Here is a 12,825-nt window from a genome sequence, read left to right on the forward strand (position 1 = left end):
CTCTGACATTCCCCTGACATGTGTTAGTGCTCATCTTCACCTACTCAGGCTGATCAAGGCATTAAACGTTTGTAGGATTGTGCTGTGAGAAATCATCCCCAGGCGTGTCTTACCTTTGATCATTGGCAGTGACAATGGGCCTACATTTGTAGCAGAAGTAATTCAAGCTAGATTAAATAAAAATTACATTTAATAGTGTTTCATGTCTTATTTTTAAATTAATAATATTTTTGTATAGTTAGGTTATGTGACATAATTTTGATATATGTATCATAGAGTATAGTGTGGTTAAACCAACATATTATTACTTCACATTCATATTTGTATGGTGAGAACACTTAAAATCTACTCTCATAACAATTTTAAATATAAAATATATTCCTATTAACTATAGTCACCCTGATGTACAACTGATCCCTTGAAGTTATTTCTGTATAACCGAAATGTTACGCTTTGACCGACTTTTATCTAATTTCCTCATCCCATGGAATTTTGAATCACCATAATTCATATTTTAATGAATAAATATCTCAAAATAAATAAATAAATAAGAATTACATACAGTACACAGGTCACAAAGCTCTAAAAAAGATTTAAAAAAATAGCTTGTAACCAGTCAAAAGACTAGCTATATCTGTAGATATTTTTGCATGCACATAAAACACAGATACATATTAAGAACCTCTACAGGTTCTAGAAGTCCAGCTTTAGGTCCACTGGAAAATTTAACTAGGCAGCTCCTCTGAGGCTCCCTCTGAAGAAACTCAAAGCCCTACCTTGGTCCCTCTGGCTGCTGACCAGGTCACACATGGCTTAAACCTTATGATAACATTCACAGAATTGCCCCATATCTATTCCCTTTGATTTTTGTGTCTTTTGGAAGGTTGCTTGTCTAGTCCTTGCTTCCTTGCCCCCTGCTAGCTGTGGTTTCTGACTTAATTCTGAGGGGATTGTTTCACCAAGAAAATAATCAATCAAGCACTTGATTAAGATTTGATGAGCATCCAAGGCACATTGGACATTCTCCAAGATCAGACTAACTCCATTACTTTTCCAGAGTAATGTTGCAGAACAGATAAGCCTAAAGTGTCTTCCTAAGAACAACTTAGGGAAAAACTGTAATAAGGCAATCTTGAGGAGATTGTCTAGGACCCATCCTAGGATCACTGGCAACCCTGATGTTACTGCTTCTAGTTGGGCCTTGTCTCAAAAGATGACTTGTAAAGCGCCCAGCAAATATTTGCTAAGGAAATTACAAAAGGAGGAAAATGTAACAGAAAATACCCTTCTCAATAGCCAGTATTGCTTCAGTTTCTTAGCTGTCTAAGTAATTGTTTCTGTTACAGTTCTGGTTGCTTTTGCCTCTTAGACATGGCTAGTCATTGTTACGTACAGTTGGTTATTATGATGCACATTAAATGCACATATTTCCAATCGACTAACCATTCTGCCTCTGTACATCCTGCTTGCTTATTCCATATAAGATCTATACCAACTGAGATCAGGGCCTGATGTTTTGGAAATGATTATTGTCAGTGCATTTCAATGTAAAATAAATCTGCCTGCCAATCCTGGGTGTCACTTCAGTGTTTCTGTTTGCCACAGCACTGTATCATTTTCCCTCGGGCTACTGTTTTCCTGGTATACATTTTCCCCTCTTTTTACTTTCAACTTTCTCTTGTGGTTTAGGTGATTTTGTGGCAAATGGTTTATAACTAGATTGTGTCATTGTAGCAAGTTAGAAACTACTGATTTTTAACTGGTTTGTCTTAATGGTTTGTATTTAATGTAAATTTATACATTTTGAGTGATAAGTATTTTTGTTAAGGCATAGCACTCATATGAAAACATCAATAATTAGTGCACAGAATGAATAATCTTTACAAACTGAATATGTCTGCTTAACTACTATCAGGTCAAGATATAGAATAAAATCAACTTCCGAGAAGTTGGCTTGTACTTTGTCATTTAGTATTTTCCCCCTTAGTAACCACCTCTTAAAATTTCTGCTAGCAAAGATGATGTTTGCATATTTTAGGTATTTATGTAAAAATGTAGTCACACATGTGCATATTTTGTGTCTGGTTTCTTATTTTCTCCACCAAGTTTGAAAAAATGCATCCATGTTATTTCATGTAGCCCCAATTCATTTTCTTTCCTAATTATACTGTCATTCATCACAATTTCTCCTATCCCAGTGTGTTCCTCTAATGAATAATTTTTCTATGAATTTTTTGTACATGTCTTTTGGTGCAAATAAACACTAATTTGTGTTAGGTATATATGTAATTGTTGCGTTACAGGCAGTGTGTTAGTGCAATGTTGCAGCCATTTTTGAAATAGTTTTCATCACTAGCATTTTCACCAGTAGTACATAGTCATTCCATTTTTAACAATTACTGGGACTACCAAGTTTAAATTTTAGCATGTGAAACTGCTGAGCGGGCATCTGACTGTGGTATTGATTTGTACTACTCTGATCACTAATAAGTTTTAGTAGCTCTATTTGTATTTATTAGCTTTCTGGAAAATTTCTTCTATGAGATGTATGTTAACTTTATTTTTTCTATTTTTAATTTTTTTGTACTAAATTGATTGTTTTTAATTTTAGTGAATTGAAGGATGTCTTTTTACATGCTGATTTTTAAATATAAAAATGGAAATATCTTTGCTTAATCTGAGACTTGCCCTGTAGTTTTCTACTACTAACTTTTAATATTGCTAATAACGCAATTTCTTAATTTGAAAGAAATTTATGTGTTAATCTTTTCTTTAAATGTAGTGTTCTTGTATCGTATTTAAGAAGTCATTGTCAACTCAAGGTCACAATGATACTGTATACTAACATTTAGAAACTTTATTGCTTTATACTTTACATGTAAGTCTGTAATACTTCTATAAGTAAGTTTTATGATGGCATGAGGAAACATTGGATAATCATTTTTTACATGGTTATCCAAATATATCCAATGCTACTTATTGAAAGAATCATTCTTAATAATTGAAATGCATTGGAAATTTTGTTGTAAAATAAGTGACCATATATGCATGAATTCATTTCTTGATTCTTCATTTTATAATATTTTTATAACTATGCTTATATAGGTATCACTACATATTAGTTACTGTCATTTTATTATGATCATTAATATCTGATAGTGTAAGTCTTTATTTATTGTTGGTCCTTTGAAGTTGTAATTTTACAGTCTATTTGCCAAATTTCTAAAATAAATACATAAATTAATTAATTAATTAATTAAAGGCCCCTGCTGGGACCTTGATATAGATCATATTATTTCTATTGTATAATTTAGAAAAATTAATTTTTTTTCAATATTGAGTCTCACTCATTTTACTTAGGCATTTGATTTTGTTTAGTAGTATTTTTTAATTTCTTGCATAGACATCTTATGCATCTTTCATCATATTTAAATCTAGGTGCAGATGCTCCTCAAACTTATCATGGTACAAGTTGTGATATTTTGATTTGTAGTATAGTATGAAAGCTATACTCATTTAATAGAATTATATTTAAAATTTTGAATTTTGATCTTTTCAGAGAATACATATATCATATTATCTTAGTTACTTTTATCTCATTGCTGAGACAAAAATCAAAATTAAGAAGGGAAGGATTTATTTAGCTCACAGTTTGTGGAGGTTTCAGTCCATATTTAGCTGGCTACAAGGCAGGATGACATGGCACCAGAGAAACAGTTCAAGACAGCAAAAGCAGAGAAAGCAGAAAAGGTGGAAGAACAAACCTCTTTCCCTCCCTTGCATAGGCTGAGGATGTTTCCAAAGTAAGGCCCTTATTCCCTGCTAAGTCACTTAGCTAAACTTCTAAACTCATGGTAACACATTGTACCAATCATTGCAATCTACCCTTGTCCACTTGGCAACCAGGCACATTTCTTTAAACTGGTTTTTAGATACAAAGTCATGCATATTCTTATCATTTCATAATTTGAACATTGTAACACAGATTTAACAATCCTTAGCCAATAACCAACAACCAATATTAAGTCTATTAACATTATATTACATTAGAACCCTATTGTTTTACTCCTACCACTCAAAGACTCATGTGCATCCCTTTATGCAAAAGGAAGTTAGTTCATCTACAAGAGTTCATCTACAAAGTCCTAAGAGTTTCAGCATTGCTGGAATGTCCAAGTCCCAAGTCTTCTCTGAGATGTAAGGGAAACTCTTAGCTGCAAGTCCCTAAACAAATAAAAAGTTAAACACTTCCAACAAACGATGGCACAAGATAAACATTTTCATTCCAAAAGTTACAAACAGGGGACTACAAAGGATTGGGACCAAAAAAAGGTCCAAAACCTAGCAGGACATACTTTAAGTCCTGTGGTTCCATGTCTAAATCTCAGGTAATCTTTGGTACATTGTGAGTTCCAAAGGGTTTGCATGGTTCTTACCCTACAGCACTTTCAGTGGTCACAGCTCCCATGGTTTCTCTCTGAGGCCTACCCTGCTTGTTTCTTGCAGCTTCTCTTAGAAAATTCATATTCCTGGATTTTCTAAACTTCTGGGGTCTCCACTGCATCTTCATCTTCACTCACTGCCCTCTCAGTGGCACACTGTCTGGTCCACCAGGCCTTCTGAAATTGAGGCAGAACTATTTTTAGCCCCATAACTCTAGCATTCTGCATTCACATAAAACTGGCACCACAGGGATGATGCCAATGTCTGCTGCCAGATGGAACAGTATCCAGACTTTCCTCTCTCTTTCCTGTGGGAATAAACTACCTGGACTCCTGGGCACTCTGAATCAAATTCTGAGGAGCAAATTCTTTTTGCTTCCACATTCTGGAACATGGTGCCCTGTAGTTTTCATCTCAAAGTAGTATTTTCACTTTTGTAATTCTGAGGCTTCAAAGGATGGACTTGCTGCTTCTTGTGATGCCCTCAGGCCATCTTTTATATTCTTCTATTCTTTTTTCAATGATATAGATCTCCTCAGCTGTATCTTCATAGTCCACAGCTTTACTAAAGCTTCCTTTCTGCACAAACTCATGTTTTAAATCCTCTTGTTGGGCATTTTGCCCTTAATTCTCAACAGAAATCTAGCTAAAACCCAACAATAGCCAGGTCACTCCCTCAATATTCAACTGCCTTGAAAATTCTTCTGTCATATTAATTAATCCATTGCCCTTAACTTTAGTCTCAGGTAGTCTCTGAACATGAGCAAAATGTAGACAAACTTTCTACCAAGCCAAAACATATATTATCTGTAGTCAACCACAACATAGTCAACAACGATGTTGTAGTCCTGGTACAAACCTCCCAAGTTTTTTTTTTTTTTTTTTTTTTTTTTTTTTTTTTTTTTTTTTTTTTTAATGTCACAAGGGATTGAACTCACAACGTCACATTCATGAGGCTGGCACTTGGCCTGCTGAGCTAAACTCCTGGATAGCTTTTTACAGGTAGGATTTCTATTATACTTCTGATCTTCTGAGCTCTGACCAAAATTTCCCATATAGAGCAGACTAAGGTATTCCAGCCCTACTCTTTCAGGTGACATCTCTGAATCTTCCCAAGCTCTTCCCACAAGCCGTTCCCAAAGGCTCTTGAACCACACGAACAGGTATAATCACAGCCATGACCATGCTTCTCTGGTACCAAATTTTGCCTTGTTTACTTTTCTTTCATTGGTAAGTCAAACTACTCAACATTCAAAATTAAGGAAGGAAAGTTTGTGGAGGTTTCAGTCCATAATCAGCTGGCTCCAAGGCATGGTGACATGGCACAGGAAAAATACTTCAAAGCAGCAGAAGACAGCAAATACAGCAAAGGGCATAAATGGGTGATGGGGAACAACAAGGTTCTTCTCTTCCCTTACATTTCATGCATGCCACTACTTCACAGGGTGGGTGTAGCACTCATGCTATCTCTGTGCCCTCCTCTTGCACGGACTGAGGATATTTACCATATAGGGACCCTAGTTCCTTGATGACTTGCTTAAACTTCTCAAATTGACACATTGTATCAACTATTACACTGATTTTCTTAATCTGTTCATCTGATGATGGGGTTATAGGCTGCCTCCGTGATGGAGCTATTTGAATTGTCCTGCTATAAAGATAGTTATGCCTGTGTCATTCTATTATGAGAATTTTAATTCTTTCAGGAAGATATCCAGAAGAGCTCCATCTGGGACAAATGGAACTTCTAGTATTAATTTGTTTTGAGGACCGTCCATACAGATTTCCATTGTGATTGTACTGATTTACATTCCAATCACAAATCTAAAAAATTTCCTTTTTTCTGCACAACCTGCTCAGTATTTATTTTTTAACGTGTCCTTCATAATAATCATTCTTACTGGAGTAGTGTGAAATCTTTATTGTTTTGATTTACATTCTTCTAATGCTCAAAGATGATGAATTTTTTCATGTATTTATTTGGCACTTGCACTTCTTACACATGTCTCATCATTTTAATTACCCATTTATTGGACTGAGCCTTTTTTGTGGGGTGTTTTTTAAAATGAGTTTGTTGTATATTATATTAATAGTCTTCTGTCTGAATAGTAGATGGTAGAATTTCTTCTCAGTTTCTAGGTTGTCTCTTACTTCTTTGGTTATTTCTTTTCTAAAGAAAAATTTTAAATTTTGCACAATTAATTTCTTTTTCTTAAAATAAATGTCTTGTGCAATTTAGTTTTTGTTCAGAAAGTCCTCACCACTGACTATGTTTTCAAGAGTTTTATCAAATATTTTCCCAGTAGATTCAGTATCTCTGCCTTTATAAGTAGGACTTTGATTCATTTAAATTTAATTTTATATAGGCTGAGAGACATGAATCAAGATCCATTCTTCTGTACGTGGATATTCAGTTTCCCCGCCATAATTTATTGAAGAGATTTTCTTCTCTCCAGCATATATTTTGTCCTATTTGTCAAAAATAAGATGGCTGAAGGTGCTTACATTTGTTTCTACAGCCTCTATTCTATCCCATTGGTCAAGATGTTTGTTTCTGCTAGTTACCATACCATTTTATGGCAGTAGCATTGTAGAATTGAAATCTGGACTTTTAATGCTATCTGCTTTGATCTCATTGCTCAGAATTATTTTGTCTATATTATGTATCTTCTGTTCATACGAATTTCTAACAATATTTTTCTAGTCCTTGAATAAATGATAGTATTTTGATAGGGATTACATTAAATATATTATGTTTTATAATGTAAGCATTTTGACAATATTGGTTCTGCCTATCTACGTATACAGAGCTACTGTCTCATTTTCTAATGTCCTACTTAATCTCTTATTTTCAGAGCAATATAGATTTTATTATAGAAGTCTTCCACTTGCTTGGTCAAATTTATCCCTAGATATTTCAACTTTTTGGAAACTATTGTGAATGGCACCTGATTGTGCTGTCAGTTGGCTCATTTTTGATGTATGAGAATGCTATTGATTTTTGTAATTTACTTTGTATCTTGTCACTTTGGTGAGTTTATTGTTTCTAAGACTTTCTAACGAGATTTTTGGATCTTCTATGTTAAGGATTTTCTATGCAAATAAATATAGTTTGATATTTTTCTTTTATTTTTTTAAAAATTATTTTCTTATCTAATTGAATCCATTTTAATTCTTTCTCTTGATTGATTTTTCTGGCTAAAGTTTTGAATTCCATACTGAACAGGCATGGTAGGAGTTAATATTCTTCTTGCCTTGTTCCTGATCTTAGAGGGAATGCTTTCAGTTTTTCCTTATTAATATAATGCTGCCAGTGGTTTGTTGTCAGTAGTTTTTTTTTTTTTTTTTTTGGCTTGAGGTACCATAATCTTCTATATTTATTTTTATTGAAGCTTTGTCATCAACAGATATTGGATTTTTAAAGGCTTTTTGTGCATCTATTGAAATAATCATGTGAATTTTAGTCTTCTTTTTATGTGTTCTATTACATCTTACAGATTTATATATGTTCTTATATCCCTGGGATAAAATTCTATTGATTATAAAGTATGATCATTTTAATTGTTTATTGTATTCTGATTTAATGGTTTATGGTCTTCACATGTATGTTCATTAAGGAATTTGCATGTAGTTCTCTGCTTTTGTTAAGTTCTCGTATGGTTTTGGTATCATAGCAATGTTATGTTCAAGGAATGAGTTTGAAAGCAATGCTTCTTCCCTTTCAATTTAATGGAATAGTTTGAGAAGTATTGATAATTAGTCTTCTATGAAGTTCTGATAATTGGAGTTCTTAATTTTTCTTATTTGTTAAGGATTTAATTAATGCTATTTTATTGCCTGTTATTAGACTATTCAAGGATTTTATATCATCTTGGCTCAGTTCTGGTAATTCATATGTATCTAGGAATTTATTGAATTCTTTTAGGTTTTCCAATTTATTGGAATAAAAATTTTCAAAGAAAGTCATTCCTTATAATGTTCTGCATTTTAGTGGATTGTGATTTCACCTTTTAAATTTCTAGTTGTGATCATATGGGTTCTTTCTTTTGGCAAGTTTAGTTAAAGTTTTGTCAATTTCCTCCATCCTATCAAGTACTGACTTTGATTCATGGTTCCTTTGTTTATGTTAGTCTCAATTTTATTAATTTTCTCTCGTCTTTATAATCCTTCTTTGTACAAGCTTTGTATTTGGACTGTTCTTGATTTGCTAAGATCTTGAGGTGGTTCATTAATTTATTTATTTGGGATTACTGTATTTTTCTAATGTGAAAATTCACAGTGATCAGCTTCCCTGTTAGGTATACTTTCATTATCTTCCACAGGTCTGTTATGTTTTGTTGTCATTGTCATTTGATTGTAGGATCTTTTATAACTTATTCTTTCATTTCTAAGACATGAATTATTTTGGAAAAAGTTCCTTTGGCTATTGAAATACTCTACTGTTGTTGGGTTAAACACTCTGCATATATCTGTTAAATCTTTATTGTTCAATGTATTGATTCAATTGTGGTGATCTGGTTGACCTATTGTTGAGAGTAGGATATTGAAGTCTCCCACATCAATTGTTTGCCTTAGTTACTTTCCTCATTGCTGGAACAAAACCCTTAACTGAGGATAGATTTATTTGGCTTGTGTTTCAGTTCATCATCAGCTGGCTCCAAAGCAGGACAGTGTGGCAGAGGGGCATGGCAGAAGAAGGTGTCCCAGTTCCCAGGGTCTGGGAGGCAGAGAGAAACAAGGGAGCAGCCAGGAAGGAAGATATAATCATCTGGGACGTGCTCACACTCACCAGTCTCTTCTGACCAGACCCATCGCCTAACAACAAACCATAGTCCAATTATCTTCCAAGATCTCTTTTATGATTGCATAAGACTTCAGGGGGGCATGAAGATATAAACTATAACTCTGTTTTAATGTCCATCTTATCTTTTATATCTAGTAGTAGTATTTTATTAAATGAGATGTGATATATATATATGTAACTTCTTACTATTGAATTATTCCCTGTACCAGTTTTTAATGACCTTCTTTGTATCTTCTGATTAGTTTTGTCTGAAAATAGGATAGCTACTCTGGCTTTCTTTTGAGCTCCTGTTGCATAAAATATTATTTCTATCCTTCCATATATATGTTTATTTATGGAGAAGGTGTGTCTTTTGTATGTATCATGTGGCTCAGTATTGTTTCCTAATCCAGTCATCAAATCTGTGTCTTTTAATGGGAAATTGACACCAGAGTTGTTTATGAAAGGTAATAACTAAATCCTTGCATTGTATTCTTTTTATGTTGCCACTATTTCTATTTCTCACTTTTGCTTAACTGCTCATCTGGCTAGAGATATTGTATCCTTTGAGCTCTTTGGTGTTGGTCTCATTTTCTTTGTTTAGGATTCTTTGGAGTACTTTCTACAATGTTGGCTGAGTTGTTATAAATTCTTAAGGTGTTATTCATGAAAATTCTTTATAACTTCATCAATTTTGAAAGATAATATTTTAAGATATATTTATTTGTGTTGAAAGTTGCTTTCTTTGTTTAAGACATACAACTTGACTCCAAGTCTTCTGTATTTTAATGTTTTGATTAATTCTAAATCTATGAATTAAATCAGGTCTGTGATTGGTGAAGAACCATCATGTTTTGTTGTGCGAGCTCAAATATGATCTCTGGATATTTCAGGTGGGCCCAGCTGTATTGTTTATCTATTTTAGCTTTAGAAATTCTAACTTCATTTAATAAGTACTACGTTTCTGCAATATCAATCCCTGTTTTGTTTTTATTATCATACAAATTTTCTTGCCTAACTATTGAACAACTGCATTTCTGGGTGGCTTACATTTCCATCAGAAATCTGAGTGATTTCATATATACAAATATATATATATATATATATATATATATATAACAAATAATATATACATATGCAAATATATATACATACACAAATAATATATACACAAATGTATATTATACAAATAATATATATGTAAATATATATTATACAAATATATGTACACAAAGTCTATGCTCTTGTGTCTGGGAGTTTTGCTCAATTTGTATGATGCTTTAAAGTCATTGTTACTGAGGGCATCAGCAATATATTCTCTTATTGTGGGATGAAAGATCATTGTGTGAATATAGCATAATATATTTACCACTTATCCATTGATGAAAATTTTAATTTTGAACTGTTATAAACATGTAAAAAAGGACCTAGAGAAATTATGATTTCTAAAACAACAATAATTTAACTTTCCTATGCTTATAGGAGCATGAATAACATTACAAAAGTTCTTAAAATATTGTCTTTTGAAATGAAAATAATTATTCTAAAATTATTCCAAACTCTATGAGAGCAAGGACTGCAATCTTGTTTATCGATATATTCCAAGTGCCTGTCAAATCATAGGTGTTTATTAATTATTGAGTGAACTAATGAAATTAGTTTGAAGAATTTTTTAAATATTTTTTTTAATTTTATTTTGAAAGTGGCAAAATACAACAGAACAAGACAGAAGAAAGTCAACTAAGATCATACAGTAAAATTGGTACAGAACTTCACAGTAGGTTACCGGGATAACAGTAATAGATATCACAGTATATTTCATTATCTTTATAATAGTTGTTCTTTCAATCACATATTTTAAAATGAGATGAAATACAGAACATTATAGAATTTATCAAAACAGAATATTGAATAGAGCAGTACCATTAATCAGAATAGATCAAAACAGTAATAAAAATATTTGCCTTTAAAGAGATGGTAGAAGGGTCCCCCTTATTTGCTATGATCAGCCTCCCAGGAGATGCTCAGGTTTCTGGCTCCCATTTGCTAACGGGGGGTGGGGGGCAAGAGAAGGGGGGGTAGGGGTTTGACTCTTGGCCATGCATCAGTAGGTTCACTATGCAGAGAGACAGGCTGGTTGCCTGGCGTCACAGCATCCTACGTTCCGACATGGCGTGGATCTCAGGAGTTGCTGCTGGTTCTCTCCCTGGAAGGGCCACAGTCTGCCATACCGCCAGGCTTTCCAGGGAGGGGAAGTCATTTTGAAGAATTTAAAATTCTTTTTATGTCCCAGATTTATATTCTTTCTTAAAGTTAGTTTAGTGAATTTTATAGTTCTAGTAAAATAAAAACAAAGGAAAAGTATTTATATTTCAATATATAATGAAAGATAGCCACTTTGGTGTAAAAATTATATTTATTTTATGGGATTTTTCATTTAAATCAACAAATTTAAGTCATGAGGGACAAGATTGGGGATTTTAATTTTACTACTTCTAGGTTAAAATTTCTCATCATTGATCAACTTTCTGGGTATCACTAATTTGTTAAAATCACTTGTACTCATTTAATTATTATTAATGCACCCTCACTAGAGTAATTTTAAATTCACATGTATTTTTCTTCCCAGACAGTCCATCTTCTATTATGCATACTATCAAGTTGGAAAAATGTCAAAAATGTCTCAGTTTACAAAAACAAACCCAAAGTTTCCCAAGATTTTATGAAGATAAAAATGAGAAACAGGAATAGAATGAAGAGATGGGGCCTATTCAATTTATCTTTATACCAGTGTCTGATTTCATTCTTTGTAAACTCTGGGTTTAAAAAGTTATTAAGTTAAACAGATATGCTGATATAAGATGCAATGATTATCCTCAGGTGATACATATTATTCATAAATACGGAGTTATATACTTTCATTTAATGATACACGAGTGTGTAGGTGTTTTGTGCTGTGGTCTTAACAAAACAGTATTTCTTTCTTTTGATTTGATTCATTTGAAGACATATAGTCTCACTGACTTTTTGAATTAACCTTTTTATTTTGAGGTAATTATAGACTTACATGAAGTCATAAGTAATGATAGAGGGATCCTATTACTCTTCCCAAGTTGCCAGAATCATAACATCTGACAAATGATAGTATAATATCACAATGAGCAAACTGACATTGATAAAAAAGATACAGAATGTTTCTGTCATCATAAATGTATGTAACACATCTTTATAGCCAAAGCCACTATCTTCCTATTCCTTCCCCATATTTAACCTCGGAAACCAGTAATTTATTCTCCATTTCAAGAATGTTTTATGATTGAAATAAAGTATATAATATTTTTGAACAGGCTTTATTTTTCCTTCAGTATAATTTCCTAGAGGTTCAACTGAGTGCTGTATCTATCCATAATTCATATCTTTTTATTGTCAAATAATACTGTATTGCATGATTACCCGAGTTTAACAATTCACTCATTGAATGACACCTATACTATTTTCAGGTCTTGCCCCTTATGAATAAAAAATACTATTAATATTTGCCTACAGGATTTTATATAACACAGTCTTAACGTCACTAATTAAATGATGAGAGTGCAACTA

Source organism: Cavia porcellus, unplaced genomic scaffold (assembly GCF_034190915.1).
Source record: "Cavia porcellus strain 051 isolate PalLab524CR breed Dunkin Hartley unplaced genomic scaffold, mCavPor4.1 scaffold_22, whole genome shotgun sequence".
NCBI classification, from domain to species: domain Eukaryota; kingdom Metazoa; phylum Chordata; class Mammalia; order Rodentia; family Caviidae; genus Cavia; species Cavia porcellus.